This window comes from Psammomys obesus, unplaced genomic scaffold (genome assembly GCF_907164565.1).
Source record: "Psammomys obesus unplaced genomic scaffold, mPsaObe1.curated_primary_1811, whole genome shotgun sequence".
NCBI classification, from domain to species: domain Eukaryota; kingdom Metazoa; phylum Chordata; class Mammalia; order Rodentia; family Muridae; genus Psammomys; species Psammomys obesus.
Window position 1 is genome coordinate 14,767,645 of NW_026592890.1, and position 16,512 is coordinate 14,784,156.

Here is a 16,512-nt window from a genome sequence, read left to right on the forward strand (position 1 = left end):
GGAAGTTCTGCATATAGCTGATGACACACAGTCTATTACTGTAACTTCACAAATTCACATTATCCCACCATTACATTTTTTCTTTCCTTTACTGCTTTTTAATTCATAAAATAATCCATAGATTATTAAATAATTAAATCATGAAAATGAAAACATCCCAGTTAGGCCTTATTCTTATGGAAATATGTACAGCACTATTTCCTTTTACATTTCCTGTGACTTTGCTTCATATTTGAATGTGAGATCTGAGAGAAGACAATATTTAAACTATTTTAAATATTTTTAGATTATAATATAATTATTTCCTCTCTCCCTTAACTTTCTCCAGACCTTCCATGTACTTTTGCTTACTCTCTTTCAAATTCATAGTCACTTTAAAATAAATTGTTATTAAATACAGAAACACAACCTTCTCAGTCCTTATAATGCTACTTGCGTGTGTGTATTCAGGATTAACTATTTATTATTGGATAAACAATTGGTGTGTTCTTCCCTGGGGAAGACTATTTCTCATGCTTTAAGCGTTTCTCAGTTGTCTGCAGTTTTTGGACAGCATTGAGGCTTGCTCTTTCCACCCACATTAGCACATCTGCTCTTGTCGTTTGGGTCCTGTTTAAGCACCATCGTGGTGATTCCTCCCTAGTGCAGACTGAGACATTTTTAGGAGAGACACATCTCACAGTAAGCTTCCTATTCCTTTGGCTCTTACAGTCTTTCTGCTTCCTCTCTGCTGTAGTTGAAGGAGTTGTATTGTAGCTGTATCAGTTGAGGCTATGTTCCACATCTCTACATTTTGATTGGTTGTGGTTTTCTACAATGGTCTCCATCTGTTACCAAAAAAAGAAAAAGTTTCTTTAACGAGATTTAATGACTACACTATCTGTGGTTATGAAGACAAATGTTCATAGATTGTTGTTAGGAATTATTCTGATTTAGCAAAGTGTTGTAGGTCCTTCTTTTTACTAGTCCTAAGTGGCTTGGCAGGTTCCTAGCCACAGACATGATTTTTCTTGTGAAGTGGCGCACAGCTCAGGCCTGCGGGTCTGCTGTCTGAAGTAGATCCCATCTTTAGTAATAAGGACTCACATCTTACTTCTGAGGCTCAACCAAGGGCACTAGTCTATGGTGTTTGGGAAATCTACTGGATGACTCTGACTAATACCGCAAAAAAGGCTTCTTATGCTTGGTGTTGGGGGGCTCTTGTTAGATGCTCTTTGGCTCTTGGGAAGAAACTGTCAGCCCAGATTGAAACATTTTATTTAAACTATATATTTGTATTCATATACTGGCTTACTTGTATTGTAGATATCTTTAGATATATCATTAATAGCATTATTCCTTATGACTATTTCAGATAGCCTTACTGTTATGTTGGCCTCTTCTCCTTCTTATATATTCACTCCCTGTTTCTGTAGTTAGAACATCCCCCTTTTTCCAATTTCCACCTTCATCACTTGTGCGCTGCTCTCTCCCTTTTTCATTGCTACCCTTCTTCAGTTTCCTAGTTTCTCCAGGTACTGCAGGTTCTAAATGAGCATCTGCTCTGATGAAATATAAAATGTGGCATTTATCTTTTTGAGTCTGGGTTATCTCACTCAGTATGATAATTTCTAGTTATAAACATTTACTTGCAGAGCTCATAATTTACAATTGACTAGTATTCCATAGTGTATGTGTACTGTATTTTCATTAACTATTATTCGTCAGTTGAAGAACATTTAAATTGTGTCCACTGCCTAGCTATTGTGAATAGAGCAGCAACAGACATGGATAAACAAGTGCCTTTAGAGTAGGATGTCAAGTCTCATGGGCATATGCCAAAGAATGTTATGTCTTGATCATATGGTATATATAGTTTAGCTTTTTACAGATTTTTCACATTGATTTCCAGAATGGCTGGACTAGTTTGTAATTCCACCAATAAGTGAATGAGCTTACCTTTTTCCCACATTCTCTTCAGAAATTTTTCTGGATGGTTTTGTTGATATTTGCCATTCTGATTGTGGTGAAAATAAAATTTCAGTGCTACTTTTATTTGCATTTTCCCAGTTGCTACAGGTGATGAACATATTTTGAAATATTTCCTTGCCATTTTCTCTTTTTTCTTTCTCTCTTTTTTCTCTTTCTTTCCCTTTCTTTCTTTTTTTCTTTCTTTCTTTCTTTCTTTCTTTCTTTCTTTCTTTCTTTCTTTCTTTCTTTCTTTCTTTCTTTCCACTCCTCTCTTTCTCTCTTTCTTCTTCTACTTTGAGAACTCACAGTTCAGATCCCAGATCTGTGATTCAAATGAATCACTTGGTGTTTTTGTTATTGTTGCTGTTGTTGATATTTACATTGTTGTTTTGTTTTCTTCTCTTTGAGTTCTCTACATTTGGAATATTAATCATGCCAGATGTACAGCTGACAAATATTGTACCTGTTCCACACACGTCCTCTTCACCTGGTTGATTGTTTATTTAGCTGTGCAGATGCTTTTTAGTTTTATGAAGTACTATGTGTCAGTTGACATCACATTTTTGAATTATTTTATTCTCACAGAATTAGTTAAATAATAGGACTTAACACTCATTACATTTAATTATTTTAGACAATTGCTGAGAAACACTAGGGTTATCAGGGTTTTCAATCTCCTTCTGCTTGCCTGACCAAGGACTCTTCATCATCATTATTACCTTCTTCACTGAGACATTCACAATCATCAAACATTCTTTCCCTTTGGTAGCATGGTGTCCTATCACTTTTTCTTCACCATTTTACCTCCAATTTTTATAGAATGAATGTTTTGTTAGTTTTGTTGTTGTTGTTTTACTCTAAGTACATGACATCAGTTTGTTTGCTAAGTGCAGTAAACAGTTTAGGAATATAGTTTATAATTTTATAAAGATGACTCCACTTGCCCAGGAATTAAGGGCATCATTTGAGAGCATGTCCTCACAAACCTAAAATGATTCTGTAGATAGAAGAAAACAATCAGTTGAATGAAAAAGCAGCCCTAGTTTGTACATCTGACAGGAGGTTGATATCCAGAATATACAAAGAACTCAAAGAGAGTCAAGAAAACAAATGCCCAATTAAATTTCTAAAAATGGGCTAGAGATATAAACAGAGTTCTCAATAGAAGAAATAAAATATCTGAGAAATACTTCAAAAAGCATTCACTGTTTTTACCAATTATGGAAAGACAACTAAAAAAACAGAGATTTCATCTCATCCTCGCCAAAATGGCTAAAATCAACAAAAACTATTGCGGTCATGCAAAGGGAGAAACCCTCATTCATTGTTGTTGGGGATGTAAAATGGGGTGTAGCCACCCTGGAAATCAGTATGTAGAGGCCACATAAAGCTAAAAATAAATGTATCCTATGAGTTAGCTACTATACTCCCTGGCATATTCCCAAAGGACTGGCTATGACTTCTATCCTGCAGATACTTGCTCAACAATTGTCACAGTCACATTATTCATGATAGTCAGGAAATGGAAATAACCTAAATGTCCTTCAACTAATGAATGAATAATGAAAATGTATTATATATACACAGTGGAATATGATTCAGCTGTAAAAATAATTTCAAGTAAATGGATGAAATAAGCAAAAAATTATTTTTAATAATAATAAACTAGAAATAAACTAAACTTTATTAATTTTTTTTACTTTTTATTTTTAGAAATAAACTAGATTCAGAAAGACAAACACTGCACATTTTCTCCCATCAACAGTTGCTGCTCCAAAGTGTCCAATGTGGACTAACTTCACACCCAATATATAAAGATATGGTAGGCAGGAACAGGGCATTAGAGGGGAACAACTGGATACAGGTTATAAAAATGGGAAAGAAAAAAAATTAGGTGGGGGGCCTCCAATCATCAGAGGGACAAAAGCAAGTGTAGGAAAAAGAAGGTGGTTTGATAAAGTCTCAAGGAATTGTATTGCTTATAGTTATCTAAAATATACATAATGCATGGAAGTATGTATATACATCTATCATTTACCTGACTGTCACCTATTTCTATCTACTATCTATCTATCATCTATCTATCCATCAATCATTCAATCATCTATCATCTGCCTATCTACCATCACCATTTATAAATCTATCCAGATATCTTAAAGGGATATGTGGGCTGAAAATGTTCTCCACAGAAGCATAGAATAACAGTAACTCCAGTTTCAGACATGAGAAACTTTCTTTCAAATAGTTGGCTGCAGAAGTTAAAGTGACTCTCCAAACAATATAAACTATTAGCCCTTGCTTGCCTTTCACGGATTGAAGGTAGACCCCTATTGTTGAAGACTCCACACATTTAGGACTTAATACTTGGATAATTGGAGCTGGATTTGACCCGAAAGCATTCTTTCTATGGTTTAGCTTTTCATTGAAAATATTGTGCAAGTTTCCAAAAGAAAGAAGCAATTAAATTGTGCTGCTCAGATGCAGTACCCATGAACTATAGCAATGACCAGAATGGAAGGATATCTACAAAGCTGCAATGAGTGCCGCTTACATATTGGTGGTGGAAAAAAAAGTGTGGTTCTGGAAGACTAGCCAGATGCCTGAGGCTAATGATGTCATGGACCTTAGAAAATACTCTACTTTGCTGTACCAGCAAAATTCCTTACTATCTTCTAAATCTTATCCCTATACCCACAAATAAATGTATCTACTACACACTATCAAAGAAGCTGCTCTTTGTAGCAATGCAAACCATTACAAGAAAAATAAAACTGGATACAATGGAGGTATCACTGGATCATGGGAAACCCATCCTCAATGGATACACTGACATCACAGCTCCTGTATCCATGGCTTAGGGAACATCACATAATAGGAAGTGGAAAGATTTTAAGAGCCAGAATACCAGATGTCTTCTATGAAACATTCCCTTGAAGAGATGTCTGCATAAACAAAATCGGAACAATAACATTATCAACTGATGTGCTCAGTTGGTAGGGCAGAAATTCCATGGGCTCCTATTCCTAAAACAAGAACTATAGGTAAGTTATGACTGCTGAGAGGAGAATTAGCCTATCCCAGAGATGAGCCCTCTTATTGGTTGTCCAATGCAAAGTGGTCAGGCCTGAAACCATATACACACAAGCAACAAACGTGAACTCAGCATGTTTTATTGATATATTCTAAATGCATATATACATATAATATGTGTTTGCCAGTAATAATCAAAGAAAATGGTTATTAATTGAAAAGTGGGGAGAGAGTATTAGAGGGATTTCAGAGGTGGCACCAGGGAAGGGATAAAGGGAGGAATGGGGAGGAGAAAAGTGATACAATCCTGTTCCAATTAAAAATACAGTCAGAAAAAGCACACAGTTTTAATGCTTTAGGTTTAGCCTTTGCCTTCAGGCCCCTTTATGCAATGATGGTTGTTTATGTTATCAGGACATTGCAGCACAGACACCTTGAATCAACAAGTCTTCAATGAAGCTCTTAACCACAGCCGTGGGGACCATCCTTTAATTCATCCTTCTTGTGTCTTGTTGATTCTTTCAGGTAGATCTTTTCATTTTGATCCTCTTTAATTTCCTTTCTCGCTTTCTTTCTCTTTTCCTTGCTCTCACTATGTTTTTGAGGCTGCGTCTGAGCTTTGGCGCTCACGTGACTCTCTTGCATTGGTTTTCAAGATAGCTTGGGCGGCATCCCTGATGGTTAAGTACAATGACTTGGTTGCATTTTACTCAAGAATCTCATTACTGAAATAATTGGAGAATGGACCAAGCTAATTTGTATTTCCTTGGGTATTTTCTCATTTGTCTTGAACCCCTCATTGACTGTATCAATATTATCATTAAGATTTCCTCAATTCAAATAGGAACACTTCATTTCTGTTTTAAAGTGTTAAGGTCTTCCGCAGTTTCTAAGAAGACTCTCTAGCACAAAGATCCGTTCCTGCAATCACCTCGTGAGCTTGTGTCAGGGTTGACTCTGCTTCCACTCAGCCTGACTCTTGAAACTTCCCTCTTGAAGTCTCTCTGTTGCATCTGTCTCTCTCTCTCTCTCTCTCTCTCTCTCTCTCTCTCTCGTAAAGTCTTTCTTTTTCTCTTTCTTTCTTTTTTAATAGACACTTTCTTTGTCCTGGACTCGCTCTGTAGTCCAGACTGGCCTTGAACTCACAGAGATCCACCTGCCTCTGCCTCCCCAAGTGCTGGGATCACAGGTTTGCATCACCGCCCCTGGCTGGTGAAGAATTTCTTAAGGCTTTCCTTAAATGAAAATTTTGTACTTATTTCTTGGTATTTCTAGCCTAAAGACAATGAAGGTTCTCTTGTGTATTTTTCTGACACTTTCTTAAGAACACATTTAACTGTTTTGAAAAGATTAAGTTTTTTGAGTTCCTCATTAGATTCTGAGAAGATTGAGATAACAAACTATGCCCTCATCTGAAAATGACTTGTATGCAAGGTTAAAAGGGAACATAGTAAGTGAGCGAGCCATTAATGCTAGCTCAGTAAAAGCAAATGCATTGTCACCTAACCGTAAAGAATAGTAATTTATAATTCTCTAGTTCAGAAATCTTTTCGGTTTAGATGAACATCATTTTATTTTCACTGTTGTTTAGTTAGCTTCTGCAGAAAACCTTTTCTAGCCTTAAGAACTCATTCCACTGTGACTTTATAGGCAGTGGCAGCTGGTACATGTTTTTAGCTTTGAAAGAAGTAATTTCTATATTTGGATTTGTTGGAAGAAATTAAAGACTGTTCCTTTGGACAAAATGAGCATGCTGTTCACTACCCATCATCACTCTAGAGGTCTCCCCTGGGTGCTTCACTTCCATCAGCCTGGTCAGGCTAACATCTGTTGCTTTGTCTCTCAAGACTTCTCTGGGAGCTGTGGTAAATTGGATTAAAATATTCCAATTTTTTTTTGTATCTAAATTGCTTCCACTATAATGAATTAATTTTGAAGTGAATCCATGAAACTGTACTATCTTGACCTGAGTTCCTTGCTAATTATTATATACTTTAATTACCTTTATTGGGGTTTCTGTTTGCAAGAGAGAAAATAGCATGTGGGGCTTGTGTGGCAGGGAATCTAAACTCAGAGAAGCCTTTTGCTGTTATGTCTCTGGCTCTCTCTGAGACCTTCAGGATCATTAAATTCTAGCTCCCTTTGGTTGCTTTCAATTCCACAGCAGGGACATAAGCCCTGTTCTGGGTTGAATTCCATCTTCCTGACATCCGGATTTTGAAGCCCTAACCCTGCGTACTTTAGAAGGTAACCTTATTTGGAGATAAGGCTGTGGCACATTAAAATGAGGTCATTACTGTTGGCCCTGTGCCAATATAACAGCGATCATTATAAAAAGAAGAAGTCTAGAGGCAGATATAAACACAAGCTGCTATGTGAATATGAAATCCCATAGCAGTCTAATTACAAAAATGTCCGGCAAACCAGCAGTTTAGGGGAGTGGCATGGAACATATTCTTCAGGGGCCACGAAGGGGACCACCCTGCTGTCGCTATAATCTTACGTTCTAGATTCCTGAGCTGTGAAGCAGCATTTCTGTGTTGGGAACTTGATTTGTAACACACAGAGGCATCTCTGGGACAAGCTGGAGACCCGGTAGGGAGGAGGCTCATGGGACAATACAGGAGAGACCCTAGTTTGAGACTCCTAGCAGCAGGGATACTGAGAATGAATGTAGACAGGCAGATCTTCTAGTAGAGGGAGGGGGACATCAACCCACCCTCAAAACCCTCGACCCAAAATTTGTCCAGCCTACAAGATGTGCAGGGATAGAGATGGAGCAGACATTGAGGGAATGGCCAAGCCATGACTGGCCCAACTTGAGATTCATCTTATGGGCCAGACTCAACAACTGACACTATTAATGATACTCTTCTTTCCTTGTAGATAGGAACCTAGCATAACTGTCATCTGAGAGGCTCCATCCAGTAAATAATGGAAAAAGATTCAGAGACCCACAGCCAAACATTAGGCGGAACTCAGGGAGTCCTGGGAAAAATGTATGGTTAGGATTGAGGGTGCCAGAAGGGTTAAGGACACTATAAGAAAGCCTAAATAGCCAACTAACCTGGCCCCATGGGGGCCCACAGAAACTAAACCACCAACCAAAGAACATGCTTGGGATGATCCTAGACTCCGTATACCTACAAAGCTGCTGGGCTGCTGGGCTGCTGGGCCCTCAAGTAGGTGTCCTAATAGTTGGAGCAGGGGCTGTCTCTGGCTCAGACTCTGTTGCCTCCCTCCGGATCCCATTTCCCCAGCAGGGCTGCCTTGTCTTCTTTCAGTGAAAGAGGAGGCGCTTAGTCCTGATGCATCTTGATGTGCCAGGGTGGGTTGGTACTTGGGGTTGAGGTGGGAGGAAGAAAGAGGTATGTGGGAAGTGGATGGAAGGGTGGGACTGGAAGGAGAGGAGGGAATGGGTTTGCAATTGGGATATAAAATGGACAAATAAATAAATTAATCAGGAAAAAAAGAAAAGACATTTGGTAGATAGTTACGAGATTCTAGACTTTGAAAAGCAAGAAATGCTGAAAAATGGAAAAATGAGGGAGGATTGAAAGAAGGAAAGTAAGGGAAGTAAGCAGGAAATAAAGAAAGAAAAATGGAGAAGGAAAGAAAAGGAATAAAGAAGGAGGAGACAGGCAGGGTGTGAAAAGAAGCAAGAGTACGCAAATGTCATAGTACTAGTTTCTATACAGGATGAACATATGGCTCAAATCTATACATGAGGACTCACTGTCTAATTATTTGGTTATTAAGGATATATTTATTCACTCAGTATATTTTTATTGAGTGCTTACTATATATTAAACACCATTACAGATGTTAATCATTTATTAATGAATACAATAAATAAAAATCCTTGTCCTTAAAGGGATTACAGTCTGGGAAAGAACCAGACACTAAACAAAAATTTAGTAAAATGTAAAATATATAACACAGAGACACATTAAACAGGAAGAAGAATATGGGAGTTTGTGTGTGGCATTGGCTGAAAAATGTTTCAGAGTTATTCTTTTGTGTGTGTGTGTGTGTGTGTGTGTGTGTGTGTGTGTGTGTGTGTGCATGAGTGTCTTGCCTGAATGTATGTATGTGAAGCACACACTTCTCCAGTGCCTATGCAGGTCAGAAGTGGGTCAGATTCCCTTGGAAGTAGTTATGGATGACTATGACCTGCCATGTCGATGCTGGGGATTGAACACAGCTTCTCTGTAAGTGGAACAAGTGCCCTTAGTTGCTGAGTCATCTATCCAGCCCCAGTGTACAGCATTGCTTTTTAATCAGTGACCATAAGACCTCAGAAGTAGAGGTATAAGTTTATATAGATATGATAGAAGAGGGAAAGACAGTAGAGAGAAAGCAGTCTAGGTGGACATATCTCAAGGGCAGAGGCTCTGAAGCAGTATGATGGACAAGCTTAAAGAACACTGGAGCTTCCTGAGAGGTTCCTGTCCCCTCCAGGTCCTTCTATCTTTCCCCCAATACTTCCATAGGACCCCCGGAGCTCCACCCCATGCTTAGGGCCACAAGTCCCAGCATCTATCACTATTCCCTGCTGACTGGAGGCCGCCTTGCCTGGCCTCAGGGGATGAGGATATGTTCAGTCCTGAGATGTGCTGGGGAGGCTTGATATGGAGAGAGGATCTCTCCTTTTCTGGGGAGAAAGGGAGAGGAGAAGAGGGAAGGAGAGGAAAGGACACTGGCAGGAGAGGAGGGAAGGGGCACCCTTGGGATGTAGAGTAAATAAGGTGGAATTAAAAACATAAGAAGGGGGGGAAAAGAACAGTGGAGCTGAAGCAGAGAGAGCAAGGAGAATTCCCAGGCATGAGGTCACAAGGATAACTGTGTTTAGAGATGGGATTGTACTCTATTTAGTGTGACCCTGTTGAGTGCTTACATTTGACTGGGACAAGGACAAATAGTTGAGATTGGATGAAAAGGAAACCCTGCAGGAAGCTCAAAATGCTTTAGATGTTCAGGTGGAGGTTCTGACTAGCTAGAGCCGGGGAGAAGACCGAAAGATCCCAGTGTTAGGAAACCCCTGCGGACACGAGAACTAAAACAGCAGTCTTGAAAGTAGCGGCATTAACTTTTTTTAAAAATTTTTTTATTAATTACACTTTATTCATTTTGTATCCCTCCATAAGCCCCTCCCTTCTCCCCTCCCGATCCCATCCTCCCTCCCCTTTCTGTATGCATGCCACTCCCCAAGTCCACTGATAGGGGAGGTTCTCCTCTCCTTTCTGATCTTAGTCTATCAGTTCTCATCAAAATTGGCTGCATTGTCCTCTACTGTGGCTGGTAAGGCTGCTCCCCCCTCAGGGGGAGGTGATCAAAGAGCAGGCCAATCAGATTATGTCAGAGGCAGTCCCTCTTCCCATTACTATGTAACCCACTTGGACACTGAACTGCCATGGGCTACACCTGTGCAGGGGTTCTAGGTTATCTCCACGAATAGTCCTTGGTTGGAGTATGAGTCTCTGGGAAGTTCCCTGTGTTCAAATTATCTTGTTCTGTTGCTCTCCTTGTGGAGTTCCCATCCCCTCCAGCTCTTACTATTTCCCACTTCTTACATAAAATTCCATTCACTCTGCCCATCAGTTGTCCATCAGGCTCAGCATCTGCTTTGACAGTCTATACTGCAGAAGCTTTCAGAGGCCTTCTGTGGCAGGTTTCAAGGTTGTTTCCTGTTTTCTTCTGGCTTTCAGAGGCCCTCTGTAGCAGGTTCCGAGGTTGTTTCCTATTTTCTTTTTCTTCTGATGTCCATCCTCTTTGCCTTTCAGGATGGGGATTGAACATTTTAGTTAGGGTCCTCTCTTTTGCTTAGTTTGTTTAGATGTACAGATTTTAGTGGGTTTATTCTATATTGTATGTTTACATGAGTGAGTATATACCATGCGTGTCTTTTTGCTTCTGGAACAACTCACTCAGGATCTGGCGCTTTCTCAGACAACTAGGAATAGCATGCCAAGGCAATGTTATTACAGGAAATAATGTGGCTCCCTCAGGAAGCAGTTGAGGAAAAGACCTCAGAATTTATAAGCTTTGGAAGGCTTCACATTCACCTTCCTCAAGATCCAGCCATACCACTCCTAGGCATATACCCAAAAGAGGCGCAAGTACACAAAAAGGACATTTGCTCAACCATGTTTGTAGCAGCTTTATTTGTAATAGCCAGAAGCTGGAAACAACCCAGATGCCCCTCAACTGAAGAATGGATGCAGAAACTGTGGTACATCTATACAATGGAGTATTACTCAGCAATGAAAAATAAGGAAATCATGAAATTTGCAGGTAAATGGTGGGACCTGGCATTAACTTTTTAAAGAGAGGGAGAAGTGAAAGGTTGGGAAGTGATGGCTACAGGGACATTCTGGGGTCCATTGCAAGATCAATAAGATGTAAAGCTGGGCTTGGGATGCGACCTAATGAGAGTTGGAAGGTCTGGATGCACAGGGAGTGGAAAAGGTGATCCATTACTAACCCACTTCAAAACCAAGAATGTCAGGGTCTTAGAAAGAGAATAAGCTTCCATTTGAGGGGTCTGTGCTGGAAGTATATCTTTAAGACAGACCTTGTTCTTATTTATAGCCAGTTAGTGAAGAGAGCAAAAAGGGACTTGAAGCTCTCTGGGGAACTTAGCTAATGATGGAATTAAAATTCCGGAGGGCACATTGAAAGAATTTTAGAACTTGGGAAGGGATTGGGTAAGATTAATGGAAATTAGTGTGTAGAAACTGAAGAATGATCTTAGACACCTGAGCATGATGCCATGGACAGAAATACAAATAAAGTACATGATTGAATTCACCTTGATGGTTGCACATTGTCTGAGAGTGAAGGTAAGTTTGTAGGAGGAAGGTTGGAAATCTTGTCAGGATTTCCAGGCTTCATACTTGACTGTTGCATGGACATGAATGCACAGGGGATAGGCATGACAACGTCTCTGTGAGTAAGCCGTTGCTTCACAGGTGGAGCCCATGTGACTCCAGGAAATAATGTGGCTCCCTCAGGAAGCAGTTGGGGAAAAGACCTCAGAATTTATAAGCTTTGGAAGGCTTCACATTCACCTTGAGCTGAATATTTGGGGACACAGATGTAATTGAGATTATTTCACAAGTGTATTTTTTTTTTTTTGTATGCTCAGAGACTTTTTAGAAGAAGCTAATGTATTTGGGAGATTTCAGCTTTTTTTTTTTTCTTCTTTTTTTTTTCCCAACTTTCCAATCTAGTCCAGATAATCTTGAACCAGGATACTATGTGGTTATAATTTTTTTCTTAGTTTATAATGTTCAAATCTCTGCTCTGACAGAGATGTATCCACAATCATCCTATAGTTTCTTTTCTTTTGGGTCTTTTTTTCTTTTGTCTTTAATATAAACTTTTAAGTCAGGCTCACAGATAGTACAAACAGCCAAGGAGTAGACATGCTGATTATCATTAAATATCTAAATCATGTCCCAACTGAAGCTGCGAAATGGGAAGCAGGACATTCTCCTACAGTGGTGGGTGCCCAGTGAAGACAGAGTCAAAGCCAACAAACTCACACTGGTTATTTTCTTCAGGGAACACTGGCAATATTTCAAGACAATTTAAGAGAGAAATGTGTCATGATCAATTTATGCAGTTTTGTCCACCTTTTAATGGCATGTATCTGTAATATGCCAAAGCATCGTGTTTCAATTCACAAACTGCTCAATTAAACATCTTGCCTCCAGCTGACACTGTAACTCATGATTAATGTCAGATTGTTGCGAGTTGCAGGAGGCTGCACATATCCCAGCTTAGAAAAGACAAGGTTTCTGAAGCTTAGAAAAACAGTTCCTCCTCCTACATGGTAGCTTAAAAAGAAATAGATGGAGATATTTTTTCCCCACTATGATAAGGTAAGATTGGAAATTTCCGAATGTCTACCATTACAGACTAGCTCACATCAGATTTGGTCTCTGTCATGGGTATCCTCTATCCCTTGTCCTGCTCATAATTTCCCTTCCTCACAGAGAGGTAAGTTTCCCTCAAAGCAAATTAATGTCAACGATACTTATTTCTCCTCATGGAGTGATGAAGCTCTGACAAATGAGTTCTCATCTCTACCTCCAGATGTCTTTCACTAGCAAACAATCCTGACATCTGGCTATTAGAAGTGAATGTTGGTAGGTCCAAGTAACAGCATTTCCCAATTTCACATTGAAGCATCCTTTTATCTAGGATACTCCATTTAGTGTCCAGGATAATCGCTTAACTGTGGCTAAATTGCATAATTTCTGTAGTGGTTAGTAACATCTATACTATGGAGATAATTCTATTTTTGTGGGGTTGCTGGGAACCTAAAATTAACTCATGTCCAAAAGAGAGCTTCATGTTGGACCTAGTACCTTAGTGATGTTTAAATGCATTGATTTTTTTTTTCCAAGTAGATATCTCAGTATTTCTGCCTTGGTGCTCATACTAAAATTCTTTCCTCTTTGAGTGTTTCTTCAGAAATGTACAGAGTGAATGAACATCATCTGAAATGACTGCAGATTTTAGACTAGAACCTTTCATATTTCAATGCTAGTACAAATCTAGGCATCCTGTTAAATGAGAAAATTAAGGAAAGTTGAGATGGAGCCCAAGACTCCATTTCTTCTCCAGCTGATGGTGATTATGCATTTTGCATGTGAGAGCTTTAGATAATCCATCTTCAACCACCTGAGAACTTTAAAAAATGTTGATGCCAGTCCGAATCCTAGGCTGATTAAATCAGAATCTCTCTTCTCCTTGTCTCCCTAACTTCCTGCTTTTCTTTGTTCATTAAAAAGTATATATTTTGTGGCGTCCTTTATCTACTAGATGCTGAAGAGATCACAGTGGTTAATGAAATAAACATACATTTGTTGTAGGTGAATTTATCAAGAATAGAAAAGAGGTTCCAAGAAGGAACTGGGTGTATTTTCAGGCATTAGAGAATGTTCTAGAAGTTTTCTTGGGTGGTAAGGATCCTGATAGAAAATACTTAACATAATTGTATCAGGCACATCGCCTGGGTCATGTCCCATTATCAGAAAGGTAATATTTAGTGTTTTTAATATTAAGCTTAGGATAAGCATGAAAATATTTGTTCAGAGGTCAAATATCTGTGGAGATAAAAGTGTGAGTTGTCACGTATGTCTCTCTCACTCTCGTATGGGCTCTGCTTTTTTAACATATCCAGTTATCCTTAAGCTTCCTACCTGAGAGAGGGAAGGCCTTTGCATGTGTTCAAGTCATGGAGTAATTAATACAAATTAAGAAGGCATCTATTTTCATTTCAAACATGTATTTTCAAGAGCTGTCAGCTAGTCATCACTTTTTAAAGTTCAAAAAGGTTTGGTTTAGCAATAATTGCTTATTTTAGAATATGTTAACAGATATTAGAGTGATCCTAAAATACCACTAATTTGATACAATACAGAGGTGATGTTAAAGTGGTATTTCCAGTTTGGCAGTGATTAAGACAGGCAATGCTGTTACAGCACTTGAGTTCTGCATGAGGCAGAGGGCTAGTGAGCACGCGAGACCGCACATAGGAAGTTTTATGGCACTGATCTGTGTGTCATGAGTCCTACATGCCAATGGCTAAAACTCATTTTTATTTCTCTTCTTAACTGCAAAAGAACTTGGAAAATACACTCTATTTTAATGAACAAAAGGAGAAAGGGAATTGTAGGCTTAGATTTTTCAAAAAACCTTCTTTATTTAGGGTTCTTCAATGCGTCTACTTCCTTTCCAACCCTCTGACACTACTTAGGAGAAAAGGCAGGTTAGCAGGGACAGGGATGCAGACCTCTCTAGCTGCTTTCTGCTGGTTAGGGGTGTTGGGTTTTTGGGGGGAGTAATACCGATCTCAGTCATCCCTATTCCAGAAGTTCAGCTAAACAGCAAACCAGCAATCCAGCAAATGCAACAGCCACCTCAGCAGCAAGCTCAAAGCTTTCTTTGGAGCATTCCTCTCGAGGAGTACCTCAAAGCGAAGCAAATCTAAGGAGCCAAGAGACGTGAAGCTATGCAAAGTGACCTCTCTTTGTTTGGGGGCTCTTTTGTACCCTCCCAAAGTCCTTACAAGATGCTTTTTAGCTGAGAAAAACATTATCTCCTCCTGACACCCCACCCCGCAGGAGACAGCTCCCAGCCGACAAACATCACCTGTCTGCCTTTTTGTGGGGGCTGTTTTCCCTGAAGGGGGCATTCCAAAAGCATTTCCACATCCCACACTTGGGATCAAAACAAAAACATGTTTACATCCACTACAGGAAATTTTTCTCAGACTGAAATATAGAGCAATAAAAATATTTGGTTTTCACATGTGAATAAGCCCTTGGCCTTAGTTTTTCTTCACGTTATTGTTGTTGTTGTTGTTCTTCTTCTAAAATATCTCACGGGACTATCACTCCAAAGTCATAGACATAGAAAAGATAAACACACAGGAACTGCTCTAACGCACTGGCTCTTACCTTTTTGTTTTGGGGAATTCTAAATTCAGTAGAATAACAGTGTCCTTTAGTGGAATTCTGTGCCTGCTAACATTTTTCATATACCCCACATTTTTTCACTCTACCCCCACCATTTCATGCAAATATATATTAACTCAGGTGCAAGTGCTTACAAACTAATGTTTATCATGATGAAAATTTAAATTTGCTATGTTTTCTTTTTAATCTTTTCTTAATTTTATTTTCTTTGGAGATACATTGTTTTCCTTGATTGCCTAGGCTGTACTTGAAGAGCAATCCATCACCCTCAGCTTCCTGGGTTATGGAGATAATCGGCACATACTTCCACATCTGTCTCAATGAGATGTTTACATTTTTTCATCTTTGTAAAGAAACTTCCAACAGATTTTAAAATTCCTCAACCATTTGTTTATCAGGTAGCAGCCTTTGAAACGGTATGCTCTTTACACGTCATCAGTCATCAATAACTTCTGTCTAAGAGATACCAGACACTCCATTATGAACTGTCTACAGATGGAAACTACATGAATAACCATAAGTTCGCCAGAAGAGAGGCTAGAAGCAGGTGAGCCCCATGTACATTTTATAATTAACATTCCAAACTACAGCCAAATTTCTGAAATCTGTAGCACATGTGTTAGCTCTAGAAGCATGTTGCGTGTCCTGTGCCATTTTAGTGACCGCTGTAATTTGTTTCAAGTTTCTAGAATTCCCAGGAACAATTCTTCCAAATTAGACATCCTTCTGGGTATGCTAAGCATTCATTCATCCCTTTATTTTTACTTTTTCATTTACCTATTAATCACCTTACAGCCTGATCCCAGCCCCTCTCTCTTCTTTTCCCAGCCCCACCCTCAACAGTGCCCTCCTTTCATTCCCTTCTTCCCTCCTAGGAGCAGAGGAGGCCCCGAGGAGGTACCAAGCCACCCTGGCACCTCAAGTTACAGCAGGACTAAGTCTCTCCTCTCCCAGTGAGTCCACACAAGGCAGCCTGGCTAGGGGCTAGGGATCCAAAGGCAGGCAGCAGAGTCAGAGACTATCCCTACTCCCATTGTTAGGG